Source organism: Dermacentor albipictus, chromosome 1 (genome assembly GCF_038994185.2).
Source record: "Dermacentor albipictus isolate Rhodes 1998 colony chromosome 1, USDA_Dalb.pri_finalv2, whole genome shotgun sequence".
NCBI classification, from domain to species: Eukaryota; Metazoa; Arthropoda; class Arachnida; order Ixodida; family Ixodidae; genus Dermacentor; species Dermacentor albipictus.
This window is the reverse complement of record NC_091821.1, coordinates 16,229,738-16,246,470: the sequence shown is the minus strand read 5'-3', so window position 1 is coordinate 16,246,470 and position 16,733 is coordinate 16,229,738. Positions and strand designations below refer to the sequence as shown.

Below are 16,733 nucleotides of genomic sequence, written 5' to 3'. Positions count from 1 at the left end.
CTGTATAGATTGACTATAAATGTGCTTTTAGCTTTGTGCTTCTTTTTGGGTATTATCTCGGTTATTATGTGTTCGATTTTCGTGTTCTCAATTCCTTTGTGTGCTATGGTGACTATCTTGTTGCTAATGAGGGTTGCGGTGCGTCCGCTCTCCTGGCACGTGTATCCTTTTAGGGTGGGTGTTGTATTAGTTTCTTGTAACATAATAATGTCTGGTGGTTTGTCTCTAGTGTTTATGTACTGCTGTAGGAGTCCCTGCTTTCGCCGGTATCCCCTACAGTTCCACTCCCATATTTCTAGGTTGTTTTGTCCTGCCATGATGTATTATTGTTGTTGTTACTTTGGCTTTCTGGTCCGAATCTTCTCTCGTTAAAGAGCCTGTCTCTGGCGTCATTAGTGGTTATCTGTGTGTTTTGGTTTTTTACGTAACTGCGGAAGTTTTGGTCTTGCAAGGCTATTTTCTGTTGCATTTGTAACATTTGATTCTGCATTGTATGCATGAAGCTTTTTAGTTCGTTTCTAAGACTCTGTTCTTCTGATTGTTGTGTGGTCAGCTCTACTGGTGGGCTCGGCGTTCGCCCCGGTGAGTTCCCGCCTTGCCTCTGCAATTGCATTTCCCTTATTAGGTCGTCTATTCTCTTTTTTAGCTGCCGCGTTTCTTCTCGGCAGAGCTCAAGTTCTTTTTTGAGCGCTCTATTTTCCTCAGCTAGTTTCTTTTCGTTGTTTGTTTGATTGTTTTGACCCGAGTGCGGAAACAATGACTTGGGAGAGCCTGCTACCCAGCTCACCTGGACTCCGCCTTTCTTCTGTTGTTGTTGCTTCTGCTGCCCCGGGCTGCCGTTCTGCTTCCCCAGGGGTGGGAAGGACTCGTCCCTGGGTCCGCCACGGCTTCGACTCCGTCCTCGGCTCCGGCCCCTGCTTCGGCTCCGCGACTGGTCCTCGTACCCGGCCCCGTTGTGGCTCTGGGATCGGCCCCTGTCGCCCTCCGAGCTGAACCATCTCGGGCGTCGCCATCGGCTCCGGCTCCGGCTCTGCCGCTGGCCTTTCTGAGGGCGTCGCCCTCGCAGCTCTCCGGCCGTCTTGAGTCGCAGCTTGCAATCTTTCGTGCCGGTTGCGTGATCGCCGTCGCAAACCAGGCACCTGAGTATGCATTGGTGTCCTTCTGCCGGATTCTGCGTCCCGCATAGTTTGCAGGCCTTGGTCTCCGGGTGCGGACAAACGTCCGATCGATGGCCTTGCTGGCAGCAAATGTAGCAAATCTGCCGCGTCGGACGGTATGGGTAGCACCACATCTCTCCTCCGTAGTATAGGACTTGCCTTGGGGTTATGTGGCCGTCGAAGGTGATGACGGCAGATTTTGATTTTCCCAGCATACGGGCGCTGTGGATCGTGACTCCTTGAGTCCGCACCCGTAGGTTGGCCTTGAGTTCCTCCGGCGATGTTCCGGGGTCTACGCCGTGGATTACCCCTCGTTGGGTGTCCTCGGGGACTGCCACGTAAGCGTTTACTTCATGGGTGCGTTCCCCGAACGTGAGATGGGTGATGCGTCTCACGTATTGGGCCGCTTCCTCGTTATCTGTGCTTACAATAATGATGTTCGAGCCGTTGCGAAGTCTGATAATCAAGTCTTCACCTTTACATTTCGAGTTGGTTGCCGCCACTACGGCCCGGGCCACTTGGTAGGTTTGCAGCGATCTCACAATGAGTCTTTTTGGTCTCAAAATTATCTTAATGTCGTCTTTCGGGAGCGGAGGCAGCCTCAGTCTGGGCCGCCGCATCGTCTCCTTCTCGCACTGCTTTGACGCAGCTGGCGTGCCAGCTTTTATCGGAGCGTTGGCCAGGTTTTTTCCGCCGAGGTTACCCTGAGCTGCCGGTGGAGAATTTCCGGGGTTGTTCCGTTCGTTTTCTCTCTGGCGTTTCCTCTGGCGTTTTCTCTGGCGTTTACTCATGGCTAATTCCCAGTTTTGGTTTTCTTCGCGTTGTGGTCCGCTTTGTGGGTCTTGCATGGCGGCCTCCTCGTTGCCCCTGCCCGCTAGAAGCTCGGTTTCGGCGGCGTCGAGGTAATCTTCCTCCATTTCTGGAGCGTCTAATAAGTCCCTGGGTTGTCCATCCATTGTTTGTCTAGAATCGGGTTGGTTGTCGGGGCAGTGGTCCGTTCCAGGCTGCATCGTCCCACGGGACGAGGCCGGGGTGCCCACGAGCGCCCGTAGTCGTGCTAGGCACAACGAGGCTTAGCGCTCGCCCGACCACCTGGCAAATTCAAAGTCCGGTAAAAAACCGAAAAATGGTCCCACCGTCTTGAATTTGGTGTCCTAGTGGTTCGCTTCTGGTCCTCTTTAGGCTCCAAACAAAATTTTGGAGGTCCAGTGGGTCGAAAAGGTCCGGGTTGGTCAAAACTCGGCGGAGCCCATGCGACGCACGTCCGCACTGCACCGTCGTCGTCGTCTTCCTCCTAATCACAGAAACAAGTTTGTGCCCTGTAGAGCGAATGTCAGCTATGAGATTCCGCTGAGTTGTGGCAACGTGTACGTTGGACAAACAGGCCGCTCCATTAATATTAGATTATTAGAATATGCCAATTCCCTAGATGATTCTAGAGGACAGCATCTTCCTAAGCATTGCAAGACCTGCAGGCATGACGGCAATGTTTGTACCCCACTTTTCGGCAGGACCAAGATTGTCGGACGCGCAAGGGATAAGAAAGAGCGTGAAGTAATCGAAGCTTTAGAAACCGCGAGATTAGGGCCAGATAAATGTGTTAGTGATGCTTCCACACATTTGTACCGCATGGAGTTGGTGTTTCTAGGCTTGACTACATGATAGCAGCATTGGTCTTTGTGGCTGGTGTGCATGCGCTCTGTTGCTGGTAGGAAAGAGGCGTTGGAGCATTAAACCAGTTGTTAGTCTGCGCCTGTGTCGTGTGGTTCTTTCTCTGTCTTGTTCTTTTTTGCGCAGTTTTTCTTTGTTCTCATAATGGTTTTCATTGTCAGGTGACACTGGGTGATGGACATATGTAAAGTCACTGCGCACGAAAACAATAATCTTGTTGCATTGCCTGTGGGGGGTGGACAAAACGCAGTCATACCTGGACAGTCCGATGGCAGATGACAGGTTTGGTCCACAAGTGGCAATAATGGCAAACTGATTCACGAATACAAACTGTTGAAAGTGGGACATACGCGACTTAAGTCCTCTGGTGTTCCAATGAAAGACAGATTCATTCTCTACCTCCTCAAGAAACTATGACATCTGGCGGGACACTGCTTTACCCTAGAGCCGCAAGCACAGGACCCACGGTGTCCAGCACCTGCAGCGCTCTGTGCGCCGACAGTGTTATGTTGCTGAGTCGAACACGCATACCATACATCAATGACCGCAACATTATTAGAAGCTCGCGAACATCAGGCGCGGCTGCATCAGCGGTAGGTGATGGTGTCGATGGCGGCGGCATTCGAGGTGCCTCCGTGGCAAGCTGTATGTATGTATGTATGTATGTATGTATGTATGTATGTATGTATGTATGTATGTATGTATGTATGTATGTATGTATGTATGTATGTATGTATGTATGTATGTATGTATGTATGTATGTATGTATGTATGTATGTATGTATGTATGTATGTATGTATGCATGCTTTATTTCCACAAAAACTCAATAGAGCATTGCCGGGGTAAAGTGGGGAAAAAAGCAGCTCGTAGCAGCTTGACCAGCCCCAAATACTCTTAATACAAAAAAAAAAGGAGCAGCAGAGAGGAAAAACAGTCCGGGCCACTCTGCAAGTCCGGGCCACTCTGCAGTCTGGGCCACTCTGCAGGATGATGGAGTCTTGCTACTTTCTTCGTTTTCACGCTGTCTTTCATGATGGGGCGCCGAGCTGATGAAGCAACCGCTTCGGCGGAAGACGGCGTGTTGCTTAGTGCGGCTCTCCGTTGCGCTCTTCGGTGACAATACCCTCACCGCCTAAGTATAGCGTCAGCCTCGCTGTATGTTGAATGATCCCGGACCATGCGCTTTAGAACTATGAATTTCTTCCAGGCCCGCGGGCAGTCCTTCGATGAACCTTCGTTGGAATCACGGCAGTTAGCGCACTTCAGGGCAGTCGTCGGGCAGCCGTCTTCTTAATGGGATTCAGCGAACCGCGGGAACATAGCATTCTTCACACAGATGCTTTTTACATGACCAGTCTTGAAGCTCTTGTGACATTGCAGGGGCTTCGGTATGTAAAGTCGAACTGGATGGCGGACATGGCCAACTTTGACGTGAGAGGGAAGACAGTCTCCCTCAAACACAAGCTTCACGCAGCGTGTGTTTCTGAGCCTGGTGAAATGCGCGATGAGAGTGCCTTCTGTTGTTGGCTGTAATAATATTGCAAGCCGTCGGTCGAAATGGAAATGTCGACCTCATAAATGACGCCAACAGTGCCGTTACTGCCTGCAGGGATCACAGATTGCACTTTTACTTTGTCGATTTCCGTGACATTCCGAAGCCTTTGTAGTCCACTACGTTGTTAAACGTCTAAAGCCAGGACATTATTTCATGAGATTATTTTCACGTCTTTAATCTCATTCGGTGCGATAACCTCGAGTAACAAAAAAGAATCTGCCTGTCCAGGTGCCGCAGATTGGTCATAGGATCCACGGACAAGAAGAGAGCAGTAGGTGGACAGCACTGTGGTATATCCGACATGGTTGAAACACTTGCTGGCGATGACGTCTGGAACAGTCTTCTTTTTGCCGTTAGGCTCATGACAACCTTGAAGTCGTCGTCCGAGGAGTCGCTGCTGTCCGAGTACAACTCGGTGGCCTCGTTGTCTGTGTCGCTTGACTCGCTGCCACGTGTCCTGGGGGTAAGCCGACGGGATGGTTGCGCGCCAGGAAGGTCCTCTGAAGTGTCTTCGTCTATTGCCGCAACGAGAGAGCGGCATGTCCGAGTTTAGCTTGGTTTGGTTTGGTTTGGTTTGGTTTGGTTTGTTGCCTACGGATATGGCTCAACCCACTACGGGAGATCGGCCATGAATCGGTCGGCAGTAGGTAAAAAGGGAAGAATACTTCCATAGAATTGTGTAATTTAAGAGTGATATTAAATGAATATTAATCGTTAATATCAATTTTTCTGGCTATATTATTTTAATATTTTGCAGTTAATATTTTTTATTCATATCTAGGAAAGTAAAACGATCAAATTAACATGCAGTCTCTTTGTTTCTCTTACGAAATTAAATACAGTATCACATACGTTCCTATTGCAGTGTCCTAGTGCCGACACCCCAAGATACAGTATCACAGCGAGTGGAACGACCAATCCAAATTGTCGAAAGGGACCTTCTAGAAGTCACTTTCTGTGCACGTCGAACCTACAGCATTGTATAAAGAAATGTTCCATATTGTGCCGGCGTTCAACTTAAGAATGACTTCGTCGCCTTCAGTCACCGTAATGACTACAGATTGAAAGCGCAGATGCCATGCTTCGATGCGAGCACTTTTATTCCCGCTGCACTTTGTGCTTTTTATGCCGCGAGTAATCATTTTTCCTTATTATTATATGATATATATTTCGTTTTCTTTATTTAGTGCGAAGGTGCTGTGTGAGGCGCTATACCATTCGTGGCACCTCGCCCTTGCCGCGACTTCACCGCCCTCAGCCTGCGTGCAGCCGCAAATACCGCTCGCGAGTGCTACACGCGAAGCCCTGTCGCCCCAAACCAAGGAGCCACGGCGATCAGGACAGCGGAACGCCAGGCACGTGTACAACGTAATCCGGGTGGCCTTAATGAACCTGAGTGCTTCGCAGCCCGAGGCGCGCCTCGGTCAAGCCTGCTTGTGTGAGGCGCGGAACGCAGGGGGCACCCCTCTTCGATTCGAGGCCTCAGCGCGATTATCGTGCGCCGCCAGAGACGTGACGGGAGAAACGGTGGCCGGCTCGAAGGCTGTGGCTGCGCAAGCGTGGGACGCTGCGCTGCTTTCCGAGGGAAGCTCAAGCTTGGGACATAGACCACGCGCAAACGCCGAGCTTTGCTATATACTAGTGGTAGTCAGGTCGATTACCGTTATAACTTCGCGGGCTGTTTTCAGAAAGCGGGGCCCAGTTCACAAAACTTCTCGTGCGTAAATGCTCGTTCCTATAGGCCGTCCGCCTTCGCCAATAGACGACCAGCATCACGGTTGATTGAAATTCTTTCTAATGCACAATTCTAGCGTGCGTAAAAGGTTTCTGTGATGTTAGCCCATACTCGAGACTTTTTATTTTACTAGCGGTAATTGATCACTGTATTTACAGCGAAGAACAAAATGGAGGAAAAAAAGGCTTGCCGGCACATTTACTGGCTCACTTTCCATTGGACACCTGAACTTTGTAATAATGTATAGCATCTGGGTTCAACCCACATGTTTCCTTGTGTAATGTTTGTTTCCCGCGTTTTCTTTTTTTTTTTTCTTTGCGAGCCTGGAGCGCGCGAACATGAACCGTAACAAAACTTCTCGGATGTCATAACTCGAAGCTCGCAGTACAGATAGTCATACAGAGAAGAACCGAAGCTAAACATTTCGACAGAATTGCCTGTCTGGTTGGGAAATTGATTAGAACTTGAGACTGACTCCAACCAAATAACTGAATTTTATTAGCCCGACGTTTCGGAGCCCATTCGGCTCCTTCTTCAGGGGGTTGTTCTTCGGGGGGTGGCGGTGTGCCGCTTTTAAAGCGTCTTTTTTGAAGAAAGGAGGGGGGGGGGAACATGGGAGGTGGGGAGACACTCCACAGACGGAAAGGTGGGGGGGAACAAAAGGAAAGGGGGGTTGTGTTGTTGACCGCTTCCAAGGTGCTGCGATGACCGGTGCTGGGTGGAGTGCTCACGAGGGTGCCCTTGATGGGCCGCGGGGGGGGGGAGGTTACAGGGTCGCGCCGACGTTCTGTGTTGGTGAAACGAGCGGGAGTCTATCTGGCTGTGCGTCCTTTTCTTCTTTTCGTCATGTCGCCAAGGCCATGGACATAGACCGAGGGTAGGTTGCCCTTCACACGGTTTATGTTATTCTCCGTATTCTGAATGTGCCATGACTCCAGTAGTAGTCTCTTTCGCCAGTTCGTTTCTGTTTGAAGGATTTCAGTTTCCTTGAAAGCAATTTTGTGGTCAGCGACTTCAGAGTGTTCAGCGACGGCGCTGCGAATACGGTTGAATGTCCTGACGTCGTTCTCGTGTTGTCTGATCCTTTCTTTTAGGTTTTTGGTTTCCCCGATGTACGACGCCGGACAGTCAGCACAACTGATTTTGTAGACGACGCCTTGAGCTTTTTCTTTTGGTGGACGATCTTTTGGTTTAGGGAGGAGGATATTGAAAGTGTTTATTGGTTTGTGCGCCACTTTGAGGCCTTCTTTTTTTAATATTCGGCTGAGCGCTTCGCTGGTACCTCTGATGTACGGGATGGACACTCGCTTCTGGGGTTGGGAAGAAGTAAACGGCTGAAGGTCCCGCATTTTGCTTCTTCTTTTTTGTTGTCTGGTTGTCTTTCGAATGAAGTCATCTGTGTAGCCATTCCTCTTAAGTTCGTTGAGAACCGTTCTCTTTTCTTTCTTTAGATCCGATTCCGATGAGGAATGAGTTTCGGCTCGTTTGAATAAAGAATTTACAACAGACGCCTTGTGGTTTGCCGGATGGTCGGATTGGAAATGAAGATAGCGGCCTGTGTGGGTTGGTTTTCGGTAGACTGAAAATTTTAGAATGCCGTCTTTTCGTGTAACTTGTACATCTAAGAATGGGAGTGATCCATTCTGTTCGCGCTCATATGTGAACTGTATATCCGGGTCTATGGAGTTTAAGTGGTTCTGCAAGTTTTCGACTTGGCTCGTCTTCACGATGCAAAAAGAATCATCCACGTACCTGAGGAAGACTTTTGGTTTCGGGAAAAAAGTATTTAAAGCTCTCTCCTCGATGCTCTCCATAGTCAAGTTAGCCATGGCAACGGAAATTGTGATTGTGAACATTGTGATCCTACCGGCGGACAAGGGGAACTCAACCGTTGTTTTGAACATAAAGGACTACGAGGATAAGGCGTCCGCCCTACTTGACAGCCAAGATTACGAGAGACTAAAGAAGGACCCCACTACGAGAACTCAGTCGTTGCTGAACAAGACGCTGATTGAAATATTCCGCAGCCACCCAAATTCTCGAAATCTCTACCTAAAATTAATCTGTAGGAACGGATCCGCTCCAGCTTTCTACGGCTTGCCAAAACTCCATAAACCCGGAATCCCCTTACGACCAATCGTAGACTTTTCGTGTTCCCCACTACGATCACTATCCACTTACTTGCATCAGATCATATCACCACTAACCGGAAGGACAGCATCGCACGTGCGCGACTCCGAGAATTTCATCAAACTCACATCAAAAATCCGTATCGAAGATGATGAATGTCTGGTCTCTTTTGATGTAATCTCTCTGTTCACAAGAGTACCCATTAAGTTGGCTGTTTCCGCAACTAGAGATGCAGTGGAACGTGACGATACGCTCGGTGAGAGAACCCCTTTGAGTGTAGACGAGATCTGCCGCCTTCTCCAACTGTGCCTGTCCAATACCTATTTCACCTTCCGAGGCAGCTACTACAAACAGGTTAAAGGAACTCCTATGGGGGCCTCAATTTCCGTTGCCATGGCTAACTTGACTATGGAGAGCATCGAGGAGAGAGCTTTAAATACTTTTTTCCCGAAACCAAAAGTCTTCCTCAGGTACGTGGATGATTGTTTTTGCATCGTGAAGACGAGCCAAGTCGAAAACTTGCAGAAACACTTAAACTCCATAGACCCGGATATACAGTTCACATATGAGCGCGAACAGAACGGATCACTCCCATTCTTAGATGTACAAGTTACACGAAAAGACGGCATTCTAAAATTTTCAGTCTACCGAAAACCAACCCACACAGGCCGCTATCTTCATTTCCAATCCGACCATCCGGCAAACCACAAGGCGTCTGTTGTAAATTCTTTATTCAAACGAGCCGAAACTCATTCCTCATCGGAATCGGATCTAAAGAAAGAAAAGAGAACGGTTCTCAACGAACTTAAGAGGAATGGCTACACAGATGACTTCATTCGAAAGACAACCAGACAACAAAAAAGAAGAAGCAAAATGCGGGACCTTCAGCCGTTTACTTCTTCCCAACCCCAGAAGCGAGTGTCCATCCCGTACATCAGAGGTACCAGCGAAGCGCTCAGCCGAATATTAAAAAAAGAAGGCCTCAAAGTGGCGCACAAACCAATAAACACTTTCAATATCCTCCTCCCTAAACCAAAAGATCGTCCACCAAAAGAAAAAGCTCAAGGCGTCGTCTACAAAATCAGTTGTGCTGACTGTCCGGCGTCGTACATCGGGGAAACCAAAAATCTAAAAGAAAGGATCAGACAACACGAGAACGACGTCAGGACATTCAACCGTATTCGCAGCGCCGTCGCTGAACACTCTGAAGTCGCCGACCACAAAATTGCTTTCAAGGAAACTGAAATCCTTCAAACAGAAACGAACTGGCGAAAGAGACTACTACTGGAGTCATGGCACATTCAGAATACGGAGAATAACATAAACCGTGTGAAGGGCAACCTACCCTCAGTCTATGTCCATGGCCTTGGCGACATGACGAAAAGAAGAAAAGGACGCACAGCCAGATAGACTCCCGCTCGTTTCACCAACACAGAACGTCGGCGCGACCCTGTAACCTCCCCCCCCCCGCGGCCCATCAAGGGCACCCTCGTGAGCACTCCACCCAGCACCGGTCATCGCAGCACCTTGGAAGCGGTCAACAACACAACCCCCCTTTCCTTTTGTTCCCCCCCACCTTTCCGTCTGTGGAGTGTCTCCCCACCTGCCGTGTTCCCCCCCCCCCTCCTTTCTTCAAAAAAGACGCTTTAAAAGCGGCACACCGCCACCCCCCGAAGAACAACCCCCTGAAGAAGGAGCCGAATGGGCTCCGAAACGTCGGGCTAATAAAATTCAGTTATTTGGTTGGAGTCAGTCTCAAGTTCTAGAGAAGAACCGACAACCGAGAAAAAACTTCCGTTCCCTGCGTTCACTAAAGTTTCGGCACTAGTAGAAGTACTAGTGCAAAACATAGTATGTGCATTCCCAGCACTGACTCCGATCAGAACGCTGGCAATAAAGGTGGCAGAGCCGGACGGTCGATTCAGAAATGCGCTTCCAAGTGTTGATCGCCGATATTGTTAACTTCCTCTCCAAGCGCTGCCAAGAACCGTATAGCTGCATCACTCATTTATTGAGGTGCAGCATGCAGACGTTCACGCAATTTCACGCAACATCTTGCGCATTTTGGCAGAACGATTGTAGAAGTACTGCAGCGTGCTTTCTTAAAGGGGCCGTGAAAAGGCTACGTGAAGGTTTTCTGTGCCCACTGACGGAATCATCCTCGAGGACGGCAGTAAACTAGGTGGTAAGAGTAAATTAGAAATAAGCTCTTAATGATGATGATGATAGTACATCATCGTGATTCGGTGATTTCATGCACTTTATGTAGCGTACGCGATGTCGACCTGCGGCACTCTGATTATTGGTTAAAAATGCGATTTGCGACTTACGTCCACACATTTAACATATGGTACAACCATCACGTGGAAGATTGTGTTGCAACCATGGGAACGATGCCATCAGTAGGGCGATGACAATGCGAATCAACTTGAGCCTCACGGCAACTGTTGCAATCATAGAGAGGGAGCTTATTGCGATGAAACATAGAAACATGAGAGCCTTGCTGCTATTCGGTGTCGCATTTCTACGTCATGGCAGAGTGAAATGCAGAGTCGAGGATAACCCTCATTTTACGTGTGTTTTGAAGTTTCTGTGACCGGTAACATGGGTTTCTGTGCGTTAATTAACATAATTCCTTTTGCCCTTACTTGTTTGACATGCTAACGCTAGATCTAGAGCAAGAATAGCGGCCTTAGAAAGCGCTACCGCGCCCCTTTAGGGGTTGGCACAAGTTAGCTGAAACACCCTCTATTTTCTTTCAGATACACTTTCTCAACTACACTATGCGCTCGCAGAGGTCTCTCGACTTCAGGAACTGCAGTGATTGGTGTTTTTTCTATCTGGACCTGTGAGGCATGTGACTATGGTCCAAATACTTTTTCATTTGTGAATGATCTTGAAATCCAGGTGATATAACCTGACGCCGAGAATAAAGTGCTGCTCGTCATAAGGGGCAAAATGCAGTACAGATGTTCGATGGTCTCCTCGTGTCCACAACTGACCTAGGAAGGTGTGCCACTAATTCCAATAAGGAACGAATATGTCCTAAAAATTAAAAATTAAATTCTGGGGTTTTACGTGCCAAAACCACGATCTGATTATGACGAACGCTGTAGTGGCGGACTCCGGATTAATTTCGACCACCTGGGGTTCGCTAATCTGCACCCAATTCACGGGACACGGGTGTTGCACTTCGCCCCCATCGAAATGCGACCGCCGCGGCCGGGGTTTGACCTCGCGACCTCGGGCTTAGCAGCGCGGCACCATAGCCGCTAAGCCACCGCGGCGGGTATACGAATAGGCCTTCGTAGACGTCACATCCAGCTTCAAGTGCCACAATAAGGCTGCATTGCTGCGGGAGAGGCCTTGTGGCAGCTGGAGTTTTGCCCGTCGCGCTGGCTTAGCGGCTATTGCATGGCGCTGCTCAGCACGAGGGCGAGAGACCAAATCCCAGCCGCGGCGGTCGCATTTCGATGGGGGCGAAGTGCAAGAACGTCCGTGTCCCGTGCATTGGGGCCACGTTAGAGATCGCCTGGTGGTCAAAATATATCCGGCGTCCCCCTCTACGGCGTGCCTCATAATTAAATCATGGTTTTGGCACGCAAAACCCGAAAATTCAATTCAGTTCAGCTGGAGCTTTAGGAAAGGGTCAAATTTCGATGTGCGCCTGCAACCGAAGCGATATTCTTTGTGCTTTCTTTCCTTCCTTTCTTTCTTTATTTCTTTTCATCTTTTAACCATATACGTTCGTGCGTAGGGTAGCAAACCGGACGCGCAAGAACTTTGACAGTTTACAGGAAGTACACTTAATACATTGTTAGCAGTGACACAATGACCCTTGCTGTCGTGCATTTCTGTGAGTTCTACGTTGATAGACACTTTAACATTGTAAATACGCAACCGTTCTGCCGGCGTTACACTGAAACTGCCTGACACAGTTAGGCTCTTCTTCAAGATTCATCATCCGTGTTACCGACACTTCTAAGACAATGGCACAATATACTCTGTAATTTCTTCTCCACGCTCATATATGTTGCAATTGCGGATAAATATACGAGCCGCCTGTGATATGCAAAATCACGTCCTCGGCATGCCCGACATTAAGCGCTCAGGGATACGCAGCACAAACATAAACATGAATTACCCGCAAAAGAGCCTGAGAAGCCATACACTACCAAATCGCAGTTTATACGGAGCGCAGCACTTCACATGGCGATGCGGGCATCTATCCAATCAGCAGCACTTCGTGTTTTTTTTTTTTCTGCTTTCTTTCACTGTATCTCGAATGACCCTAAGAACCTCTCCCGTTACCTCCCTCGTACATTAGAAAACACTTCAGTTTTATTATTCACGTGAAACTTCTTTCATTTCGGTCAGCATAAGCGGGACGCTTCCTACAACCACATCTAACGTTACATCTTCAATAACGAAAAAAAAACATATAATACTAATATCGCTTGTATACTAATACGCTTGTAATACTAATATCGCTTGTATATTTGCAACCAATAACTACTCACGTGCCTTACATTGGTATCGTTGTGCAGGGGAAACAATTCATTACTCAATCGTGCATGTGTCGAATGCGCAGGGGGTGCAATAGTCGCGCCGCACACCACGCAATCTGGACTACATTGAGGCTCTCGAGAGCCTCAATGTAGTCCAGATTGCGTGGTGTATGGTGTATGAAAATGGTTATGTCCTTTATGTTTACTGTATGTTTCCCGCAGTTCACATGAGGAAATATCCTTTATGTTTCCTCCATGTTGAAATTTGGCCACTGCTTTTATGTTTCCTTCGTGTGTCCTCCCTGTATGTATCCCTTATGTTACCGTACTTTATGTTTCCTCCATGTCGAAATTTGGCCACTGCTTTTATGTTTCCTTCGTGTGTCCTCCCTTTATGTATCCCTTATGTTACCGTACTTTATGTTTCCTCCATGTTGAAATTTGGCCACTGCTTTTATGTTTCCTTCGTGTGTCCTACCTTTATGCATCCTTTATGTGGCCGCAGTGACTAAATCCTGTATTTTACGTAGACATGCATAGATGAAGAGTTCCGTGTACACATTTTATATTTATAAATTTTTCCTGAGTTAAAAAGTTTTGCATTGGTTTTCATTGTAAGGTTACTGTTCCCTACATGATGCAGCGCATGGATTGAAACTCTGCTATGGCACAGAAATTCATGACAATTTGTTCTAAAATTGCAAACTAATTAGCCTTCATAGATTATTTCAGTATAACACTTGGAGAACCACTGTACGTTCCTCACTGCAGTGCTGCTGTTCTAGTTATGTCTTTGTGACTAATATAATATGTAATGTTTGGATGGAAAGATCAGGTTGGATCAGTGCTTGCACTTTTAAAAGAAAGTTTTGACTATACTTTGCAAAAGTTTGTCTGAAACTACGAACAGTTTATTGGACTATCTGAATGTTACTTCAGTTTGCCACGTCTGCTCACAGCAGACCTCTGGAATGTGTTGCTTGGGTGAGAGCTCACAAGGCACCTGAAAAACAAAACAAAAGCCAATCTTTTTCACTTATTCAAAAATATTCACTTAAGCAAGAACAGCCTGGCCTGTATGCACACAGCGAAGAAACGTGGAGAAGTCAAAAACAGATCATAAAAACATCAGGGCAACACAGAAGCTTTTAACTAATTGTTTGAAAGAGACTGAGCTGCCAGTCCACTCAGGTATTAAATTGCTCACAAATTTTTTTAAACATTTCTGCAGCAGCTGCTAAGTAGTACATGACCTATAGGAGTAGGCAACTGGCCAAGAAATCTTTGTGTGCCTGCTTGTACAGATGTCTCGTAGTTATATCTCAAGTGGTTACACTGTTATATGGTAAAATTCAGGCGGGAATAAAACCAGCCGCAAACATCAGACTACATGGGAAATTATCACCAAAACTTAAAGATCTAGTAAATCAAATGAACAATCGATTACGAAGGGTCTAAAACCTAGACCGCGATTTTGTAGCGATCCCTTTTCCGATGCTACTCCTTTGCTCATTGATCTGACCGACATTCCGCTATCGTTATTAACTATAACAGCCAGCCGTGAAAGGTGGGTTATAAGAGTGGCAAACATCGAGCGCAAAGCATCGCAAGAAAATCGCATCCCTTATTAGGCAGTGCTACAAACCACTGTCTTTAACAATCGCAGGAACTCACATCCCGTTCTTCGGATGAAAATATTAATGAAAACGAGCGTCTGATTGAGATGCCTCGATTAAAAAGAAATTTCGCTGTTGTAATGTCGGTCTACATTTGCCCTACAATATAGAAGACAAATACACGAGCACGTCGAAGAACACAAACAATGCAGACAAGTTCTCGCGAAGCTGCACTTCAATCTGAACACTATCAATAAAGTAATCTTCACACAAGCTAATACCTGTTCAAGTGTCAAACATCGCAGTCGCGTGCCAACTCGCGATGCCCGTGACACATCGACATGCATTACAAACGTAACTTGCGGAAATTCATATCTACGGAAGAATTTCTTGCCGGGAAACTACCGAGAAAACAGTAACTTTCAGCGTTTACGTAAATATTTGCCCATTAAGTCCCAACAATCGGCGGTGGTAGCACATCACTCCATAAAGCAAGTAAGCGGTAAGAAATGATACATTTCACGGAAACTCCCCTCGTGAAACGCTTTGCTAAATGTGCACAGCAACATGGTCAACGTACGCTCAGAAAGTGTTCTGTTGTCGTTCCACAAAGCTTACTACATGAACCAAAAGCTGCGAGAATGCGCGCAAGCGTCAGATCTGCTTACCTTCAATGTGGTCAGCAAACGGCTTCTTCGTCTCGCAGGCACCACGCGACGACACTCTTTCCAGCGCGAACACTGTTGAATCGCCGATGAACACCAGCGCACGAAAGCACAACTGTCAACAAATTCTTTCACGCACCATAATTCGAAGCCACAGTATCAGGTATTCCACGAGCGAACGCGGACAGGCGAGAACAAAGGCCGCTCGCACGGGTGCTGTAGTACACAATACACTGGCGTATCACACGAAACATAAGGCGAACTAATGGCGTTACACAAGTCCAGAGGTTTCCTGATGGTTAATGCACACGGTACGGATCACAGTTTGTTTAGGCACTTCGAAAATATGATTAAATTACTGTGTAACGAACACTCTCACAGCTCACAGCAAAACAACGTGACCCAGCTCACCGTCAACCGTTACACTGCGGCAGCGCCGCACTGCGGTTAAAACGTGAATTTAGCCTCCGAGATCTACATTTTTCTTTAGGGCGTGCATTTTGGAAAAGCACGGCCTTCGAGATTTAAAAACGTCGTTGCTGGAAGGAAGGCTGGTATTTAAACACAAATTATTGATTTTAAAGTGTCTTGGTGCGCTGCCTTGTTTTTTTTAAAGTATATGCAGAGATTTTAGACGAACTATGCGCGAACGCTTGTCCTGTGGTTTGTCGGCGGACACGAGCCAATCAGCGCGCATCATGTGCTGTTCCGTCGCTTGGGATGGCGCACGGTGTGCGGGCAGCCGCGAGAGCTGTGACGCCTACCGATCAGAAATTCGGAATTGCCACACATATACACGCTTCTTATGGTGCCCAGTGGCGTGTTTTTGAGAATGTCAGGCTTTATCTTGCATAGGTGGCACCATATTTGCTCGTAGCGTAAGGAATGAAGGCGACAAAATGTGGCGATAGCTGGCTTGCAGCGGCAGCGGAATTTCGGCCAAAGTGAAACAGGCGTACTGCTTGCATGCTCGCGTAATCAAATACGGCCATACTCCGCACACAACTTTCATACTTAGCCAACTCACAATTATAAATTGTTCAGTTGTACGCCCAAGCAAGCATTTACGGGATCCGCGCTACCCTGCTTCTACGCGTGCTAATATCGACACAGCAGTTACTCGTACTTGTGGTCAGCGCGAAAGCGACACGGACAAAAGGAAGAAACACAACAAGACGGCGCTGTTTCTTCGGAGTGTTCCTTGTTTCCGCGTTGCTTTTGCGCTGTTGCTAAAGGTACGATGAATCGTAACCAACTCGCCCACTATATGCTCTATGTTACCTACGTGTGTACTGAAGTGCACACCTAGGTAACATCCTGCCGTAAACACAAAGGACACATCCTACAAGAATTATAATAAGGGTTGTTTTCTTGGACCAAATGAAAGCATAAGTCAAGATTTAGTACTTACAATGACTCTGCTGAGTGTATCAATGCCTGTCACACAGTACAGATAGATCTGCCTATAATATATGTAAAGACTGTTGTTATGTGCACTCTATGTTACCTACATGTGCACTCAAGTGTACACTCAGGTAACACATAGTGCACATCCAGTTAACATCCTGCCGTAAACATAAAGGACACATCCTAGAGGCATAATAAAGGTAACTTCCTCGAGGTATACGTTAGGATGAGTAAACACGTAGTACACACAAAGTTCACATCCTGGAGGTCACACAAAGGACAAGGAAA

The 16,733-nt window shown here is 47.4% G+C and overlaps 1 protein-coding gene and 1 long non-coding RNA gene across 2 annotated transcripts in view; one reads left to right on the top strand and one right to left on the bottom strand.

Annotated features, from left to right (window-relative positions):
* The window catches only part of LOC135917103 (RYamide receptor-like), a 399,699-nt gene that overhangs the window by 185,356 nt on the left and 197,610 nt on the right, over nucleotides 1-16,733 (top strand). The window lies entirely within an intron of this gene.
* On the bottom strand, nucleotides 13,647-15,441 carry LOC135917109 (uncharacterized). The gene is made up of 2 exons (XR_010569186.2): nucleotides 15,042-15,441; nucleotides 13,647-13,760 (listed from the first exon to the last, which is right to left on the bottom strand). It is a non-coding gene; the product is annotated as an uncharacterized lncRNA (long non-coding RNA).